The sequence below is a fragment of the Myotis brandtii genome, unplaced genomic scaffold (assembly GCF_000412655.1).
Source record: "Myotis brandtii unplaced genomic scaffold, ASM41265v1 scaffold187, whole genome shotgun sequence".
Classification (NCBI taxonomy): Eukaryota; Metazoa; Chordata; class Mammalia; order Chiroptera; family Vespertilionidae; genus Myotis; species Myotis brandtii.
In genome coordinates this window covers 5944130-5951276 of record NW_005356944.1, presented here as the reverse complement: position 1 = coordinate 5951276, position 7147 = coordinate 5944130, and the positions used below count along the sequence as shown (strand labels likewise).

The 7147-nt window shown below is 55.1% G+C and overlaps 1 long non-coding RNA gene across 1 annotated transcript in view; it reads left to right on the top strand.

Moving 5' to 3' along the window:
• LOC106725789 overlaps positions 1 to 3985 on the top strand; it is a 55601-nt gene extending 51616 nt beyond the window's left edge. The window contains exons 6-8 of the long non-coding RNA XR_001361745.1: positions 148 to 215; positions 2317 to 2475; positions 3956 to 3985. This is a non-coding gene — a long non-coding RNA (uncharacterized LOC106725789). The remainder of the gene's footprint in view (positions 1 to 147; positions 216 to 2316; positions 2476 to 3955) is intronic.
• Positions 3986 to 7147: the final 3162 nt, after the last annotated feature.

Sequence of the window (7147 nt, the reverse complement as noted above, 5' to 3'; positions counted from 1 at the left end):
GGGGCTGGGGGTGGGGATGGGAGGGGGAGGTGGAGAAGCTCTGCCACCCAAGGAAGGACGCTCCCTGGGCCCCTCCCAGATCCCAGCCGCGTGGCCCCAGCACTGGCCCAGCCTGCTTTCTGCCTAGTCACATGGTTCTCATTTCAGAATGTAACCGGCAGCTGTTGGCAGCTGGTTCCAGCTATTAATACTCTGAGAAGTGGCGGAGCTGTGAGGTCAGTGCTGGCACCGGGGCTGCTGCTTCCCTCTCCACACTGGGCGGGGGGGCAGGAAGGCTGAGAGAACCTAGGGGCCTGGAGCCCTAGGAACCTAGCACAGGGCACTAGCTACCCAGAGGGGTTGTCAGGCCTTTCAGAGACCCCCAGCCCAGCCAGGGGAGGAGCAACTTCCCCCTCAGCAGCAAACTTTTCCCGGAGGCTTCTGGGATCCCGTGAGTCTACAAGTGCTTAGTCATGGGACGTTGGAGATGACAAAGCCCTTAATCCAACCATCCCGTTTTAGAGGTGAAGAAACTGAGGCCCAGAGGGGTGTGTGACTAATTTGAGACGCCCCCTTGAGTCAGGGTGGGGCTGGGGCAGGAAGCCTGGCTGCAAACAGCGAGCCTGGGGGTGTTCCCTGACCCCGAATCACAGAGCCCAGCCACACGCTGACCCAGAGAGGCCTGGATCCTGTGATCCGGGCGCAACCTGCGACCACAGTCCAAGGACCACACACCTCTGAGAGAAGACTAGTTCCAAACAGATGGTGGGCAAAAGGATGGCAAAGAACACGGTATTTGGACATGGGAGCGTGCTCACCCTACTGTGTGGAATGAAGAAGAAACTAATCCCCCAAGCAGAATGTATCCCAAGGCCCCATTTGGATAAAGAGCACACACACGTGCACACACACGTGCACACACAGAAAAAAGCCTGGAAGGAAAAGTCAAAGTTACTTGTAGGAGACGGGTTTCCATGTGTCTCTTCTTTTGTCCCACCCATATTTTCTAAGTTTTGTGCTTTGAGACTCTTTATTTTTGTAACAATCATGTTAAAAGGATACAGAATAAATAGACAAGTGCCAGGGTGCCACTCACCCTCCCTCCGCCAGGCTCGGCTTCCAGAAGCTCTCAGACCAGACTGCACCCCTGGCACAAGGCGGGGGCGTTTTCCTTTCCGGTGAAGCTGAAACAAGCTCAGACCTGAGGCCAGGCAGCCAGGGCTGAGTCTCCCATGTGCACCGGGAGGAAGGGCCAGACCCGGCCTCACCGCGGCCTCCACTGTGTCTGGAGGTCTGAGGCAGAGGCCAGCCTGAGGTCTGTGTGGAGAGGGGCGAAGAGCGACATCAAGGCCAGATGGCTCTGCTGGGAACTGTCCCAGTCCCAGGCCTCACCCTCCAGGAAACCTCATGGCCCAGTTTTATCTTTCAGACACGCACACTGTGTTGCCACTTGCCTACTTTGATGCCAACGTCCTTGAGACTGAGCCACCTTCCTGGGTGGCTGCCTGCCATGGGGATCTCCCAACCTTCTTCTTGCGAGTACAGCCCTGGGAGTGAGGGCCTTGTCACCCTCGCCATGGAGCTCAGCAAGGGTTGTTTGGACAGAACCACTGCCCCAGGCCGCATGCCAGGCCAGGACTGTGGTCCCTGCCCAGTGCCCTGGCTGAAATGCCACCACACACTCAAGGGGCCCCTGCAGTAGGACAGCTTCCCCCGTCCCATTAGGGGAACCTTACATCTTCACATGTGGTGACAAATGCAGAGGGCTCTGAGCACCGGGTCCGTGGGCATGTGGAGCAGATGGACAGAGCAAGGAACTGAATTCCGGCTCCGCTCTCCCCAAGCCTGTCTCCCACCCCGGAGCCACCGCTTCCTCATGAGGGTCAGAGGTGTTGGCAGGATTCATAGATGCTAACCCCTCCATCCGGGGTCAGCAAGCAGCCGCCCTGAGGTACCTGGTGTGCTGTTCGGTTTTATATGGCCCTCAAGCCAAGAACGGCTTTTACATTCCGAAATGGCTGAAAAAAGTAAAAAGGAGAGGAACGTCTCACAAAACATGAAAATGAAGTGAAATGCCAACTTCAGTGTCCATACGTACAGCTTTGTTGGAGCACAGCCACGCCCTTTGAGTCCTGTATTCCCTGTGCCTGTCTGTGTGCAGCAGATGGAGTGGCTGTGACAGGGCCCAGATGGCCTACAGAGACTGAAATATTTACTACCCGGCCCTTCACAGAGAAAAGTCTGCTGAGCCCTGAGCTGAAAGGCCTGGTGCGTGGCAGGAGGTGAACAAGCGTTGCTCTCCCTTCTCATCATCCTCTCTCTAATCCTCTCCACCAGGAGTCTTTTTGTCCTGTCCACATGACAAGGAGTGGTGCCGTTTTGGGAGGCTGGTGAATGAGGGGGGTCCCTCCTCACCGAAGATCATTCGGCTCAAAGTTGGAAGGTCAATGGCGAGATTGGATCTTCATTCTGCCAGCAACCGGTTCCGTGACCTGGGTAAGGTCATTCACCTCTCTGAGCCTCAGTTTCCCTCCCTTATAAAATGGGAAAATGTTAACAGCTAATGTCTATTACTTGTTGAGGGCTATACATAATCCCAATCCCACCATCACTTACCTATATATATAAAAGCTCAGTGACCGTATGGCAGAATGACCAAACGACCAGAATGACCAGTTGCTATGACACGCACTGACCACCAGGGGACAACACTCAATGCAGGAGCTGCCCCCTGGTGGTCAGTACACTTTCACAGCGGGAGCGCCACTCAGCCAGAAGCCGGGCTCACAGCTGACGAGTGCAGCCGCAGTGGCAGGAGCCTCTCCCACCTCTGCAGCAGTGCTAAGGAGCAGCGAGCTAAGCGGTAAGGAACGAGCAGGCAGGCGGTTAGGAGCGAGGGGTCCCAGATAGCGAGATGGATGTCCGAGGGGTTCCAGATTGCGAGAGGGCGCAGGCCAGGCTGAGCTCCTCCCCCGCAACCCCCTATGCATGAATTTCGTGCACCAGGCCTCTAGTTTAATCATAACAGTCCTGTGAGGCAGGTACTGTCATCACCCCATCTACATCTACAGGCAAAGACACCTGAGGCGGTGGGAGGGTGAATGAGTCGCCGGGGGTTTCTCAGTTGGTCAGAAGTGTCTCCAAACAGCCTGGTCCCTCGGGAGCTTAGACACTGCCTGCTTCCTAGGCGCTGGGAAATTCCGCCCAGATAAGGAACCTGGATGCTTTTAGCCAGCGGCCAAGTGCTATGGCTGCGTAAATAAACTCTATCTTGAAAGAAGAGTAAGGGATCCTGTTTCCAAATCTCTCACTAGTGGTGGCTTTCCAGAGGGTATGGAAGCATCTGAAAGGAGAGGAGACGTTTGTGGGTGACAGCCAGCCCTACCTCGCTCCAGAGTAGGAGACAGACAACCCGCCCTGGTCCAAACGCCAGTGCAGTGTCACTAGGACCTGTGCTCAGCCAACCCTCGACTGATAAAGAGACGTCCCTTTGTCCTCAGGTGGTGGGGAAGCTGGTGGCCACTCCCCCACCGTGGCTCTGGGTCTTGGCCCACTCTCTGCTCTTTGCCTGTCTTGACTGAATTGCTGAGGAACAGCCCAGGTTCCTCGGCCAGAAGTGCAGACCCTGTGTCCTCCCGGGCTGCTGAAGACACACCTTTCCACCCTGCGTCCCTCCCATCCGTCCTCAGCACTTCCCCCCTCTCACCCGCGTTGGCACTAGGACAAGGGTTGGATGCTAAGGGTTGGGGCAGGCAGCGTCTTGCCCTTTTGTCTACTTGATCCCCACGAGGATGCCCTGCCCATGCTACGTACAGGATCCTGGGTGGCTGGGAGGGAGGGAAGCTGGCACCAAACATGCAGCCTGCATCATAGAGGGTTAATGGCTTGTGCCCTGCAGTTGAAATTCCTCCTCCACTTCCTGGCTGTGGGACCTTGAGCAAGTTCCTTAACGTTTCTGTGCCTGTTTTTTCTACAGAGCAAGATGGAGAGAGCACAGCCCGTACAGGGTTATTGTGAGAATCTGGTGAGAAAATACAGGCAAAACGCCGCTGGTAGGGCCTGCATAGTGCTCAGCACACACGGGCCACAATTATTTCTCTCCTTTTCAGCAAGTACTTCAGCTTCAGGTTCCTCAAGAAAAGCGTGACACGGCTTTTCCCACAGGACTCTGTAATGTTCTGCACCTCAGTGCCTCCTTGATTCGCCCAATCTGTATTGAGGGCCTGCTGAGTGCACTGTTTTATTTATTTTTTAAAATTTTATTTATTTATGTTATTGATTTCAGAGAGGAAGGGAGAGAGAGAGAGATGGAAACATCAATGATGAGAGAGAATCATTGATCAGTTGTCTCTCGCACGCCCCCAAATGGGAATTGAGCCCAAAACCCAGGCATGTGCCTTCGATCCGGGACCCTTCAGTCTGCAGGCCCGCGCTCTCTCCACTGAGCCAAACCAGCTAGGGCAGCACTATTTTAAACCTGGAGAATGCAAGGGTCTCACAGCCAAGGGGAGGGAGGAGAGAGACATGTCATCACGCACATACACTGAGCCAGGGGTGAGTGCTTTGAGACCGGTGGGCAGTGGGGAGGGATCCCCTCAACTCTGGTGGTGGAGGGGGCAGGGGCCAGGAAAGACCTGCCATAGGAGAGAGAAACTTTCACCGGGTCCTGAATCATACATTGTCCTTGGCAGGAGCAGGAAGGGCACTGCAGGCCGCAGGAACAGTGGTGGAAAGGTACAGCCCAGCATCCCCGGTCCACACCGACCCCTCCATGGGCCTCCATGAGGACCCGGTCTGTGCCCAGGTGCTGGGCCACGCGGGAGCATGAACGTTCCTTTGGCATCTAACACTGAGGCCATGGCTGCAGGACTGGGCAGGAGGAGGGGACCTCTGTGAATGCTGGCTGGAGGGAGTAAAGAAAAAGTGCACGTTCGGGGCATGGCCAGGGCCCCTCCTTCCCAAAGCTGGTTCAGAGCAACTCCACCCAGAACCAAGCAGACATGCAGCCAATGGCCAAGGAGGCCCAGTGGGAAGGGAGAGCAAGAAGGAGCAGTATCAGGCCAACCTTCCCAAGCCCCGCACGGAGGGGAAGGAACCAGCGGGCCTGACTCGGGGGAGAGAATGAACCATCCCAGAGAGGGGTATCCCACAGGCTAGGACGGGAACTCCTCCCTGAAGCCTCTGGTTGTGGGAAAACCACCGCTCTTTCCCTTTGCAAGACCTGGGTGAGAGCGGGGCAGGGGGACTGGTCTGACCTGGTGGATGGCAAGTCTGGCTGTTCCAATGCCTGAGGCCCTGGCTTGTGCCCTTTTCCATTCCTCCCTCCGCTCTGTCCTGCTCAACACGCAGCTCTGAGGTATCCACTCCGGGAAGGACATGGCCCTGGAGAGGAGGGAGCACTGGCCTGGGAAGCAGAAGCCCTGGGTCCTCGTCTAGGCTTTGCCCTTGACCAGCAGTGTGGCCTTGGGCGAGTTTCAACCCTCTCTGGGCTCCCGGGTCCTTGTGCACATAAGGAGACCGCAGGCTTTCTCCCCCTTGCCGTGTGCTCAGAGGAATTAACATGCTGTGGGAGAAAAGCATGAAATTGCTTTCACTGGGAACGGTGGTGCTTTCCGATGTCTACACTACATGTGAGGTCGGGGAGGGGCAGGGTATCTGTGGAGCTCACGGTTGCCTTCCAACATTGAGCACAACCTCGCGTGCTTGGGGGTCTGCCTCAAAGGCAGGAGTGGGGGCAGCGACTTCCGGCTTCAGCCTGTCCCTCTTACCTGCTCCAGCCTTGTGATCGGAGTGAGACTCGGTCACGAGCTATGAAAGGAACCACTGGGGCAATAGTGCAATGTCGGGAGTGCAGCTCTCACTTCCTCCGTCTGCCCTGACCCCTGGGACCAACTGTTGTAACTGCCTCCCCTGTTGCCACTTGGCCTTCTTCCCGAGGAAGAGAAGTCCAGTTTCGTCTGCTCTGGCAAAGTTTAGAGCCAAGAGCTACATTTCTCACCATCCTGGCATCTAGCATACCCATGGGACACGGTCGTGGCCAAAAAGATAAGGCGGCATTGGAACGAGACGCTGGAAAACCTCCCGCAGGTGCATCTGGCCTTTTGCCATCTGCTTTTCCTCGTGTGACTGCCTGGGAGATAGAATTAGTGCCTGGAGGTTTAGGAGCCATTTTGCAACCATGAGGACAAGACCCACATGCTAAGAATGACTGAGACGAGGTCTTTGAGTTGTCATATAACCCTGAACTGCTTACTTCTGGAAATACATTTCCTAATTGTGAAAGCCATTGTTTCTCCCCCGGACCCCTTGCCTCCGCCCCAGGGAGAGGTTTGGGTGGGGGTAGACAAGCACAATTATAACCAATACACCCTTTCCTCCAAAAACTAACTCAGTGCTGCCTTGAACGCCTTCTTTGACCCCACAGAGGACTCATCGCTCTGCCTTGTTAGGGCCGGTGACTCGTGTGCAGTCCCCACAAGACCATTTCAGGGAAGGCAGGCCCTGCACTTCTGTGTTGATCGCCAGTGCATCCCCAGAGCTGACAGTTTCTGGCAAACATCCCACATTCTGTACTTTTCTGGAACCAATGATAAAAGAACCCTTTGAGTTCTGGTTCTAGATGCAGCTAGTCCACCTTCCACCCAGGAACCATCATCTCCGGCCAATTTGAAACCTCCGTGGACATATCTTTGAAACAGCCAGCTTCTAAAATTGGGTTTCCTAAAATATGCACAGCCACGGCGCATGAGCTCTGTAAGTAACTCTGCCGGCCTCTCCCAGAACCGTTGCCTTTTCCTAAACCCCACAGCCCATCCTGGTGGCCCTGCTCTTGCCGCTACATGACCCAGAAGGCAGGTTCTGGTGCCGAGAAGGGGCACATCTCACATCACATGGTGGGCTTGGTGGAGAAGACATCAGTGTGTACAGGGAAGCATTCGCAGGCCTCCTTGTCAGGTGCTTTTCCTGTCTTAGGCATCTCGGTTATATTTAGGAAGTAAAATTACTCTCTCTATGAGTTCTGGAAGGTTCTCAGTCTCCTCCTCCTCTTTCCTTTATGGTGACTTTCTCCTCCAAACCTGCTGTTTTCACTCTGCCCCCAAAATATTCATGCTTTTTCTATATCCAAGTGATCCAATAGCATAGCCAACTATATAACTACTTCATTTAC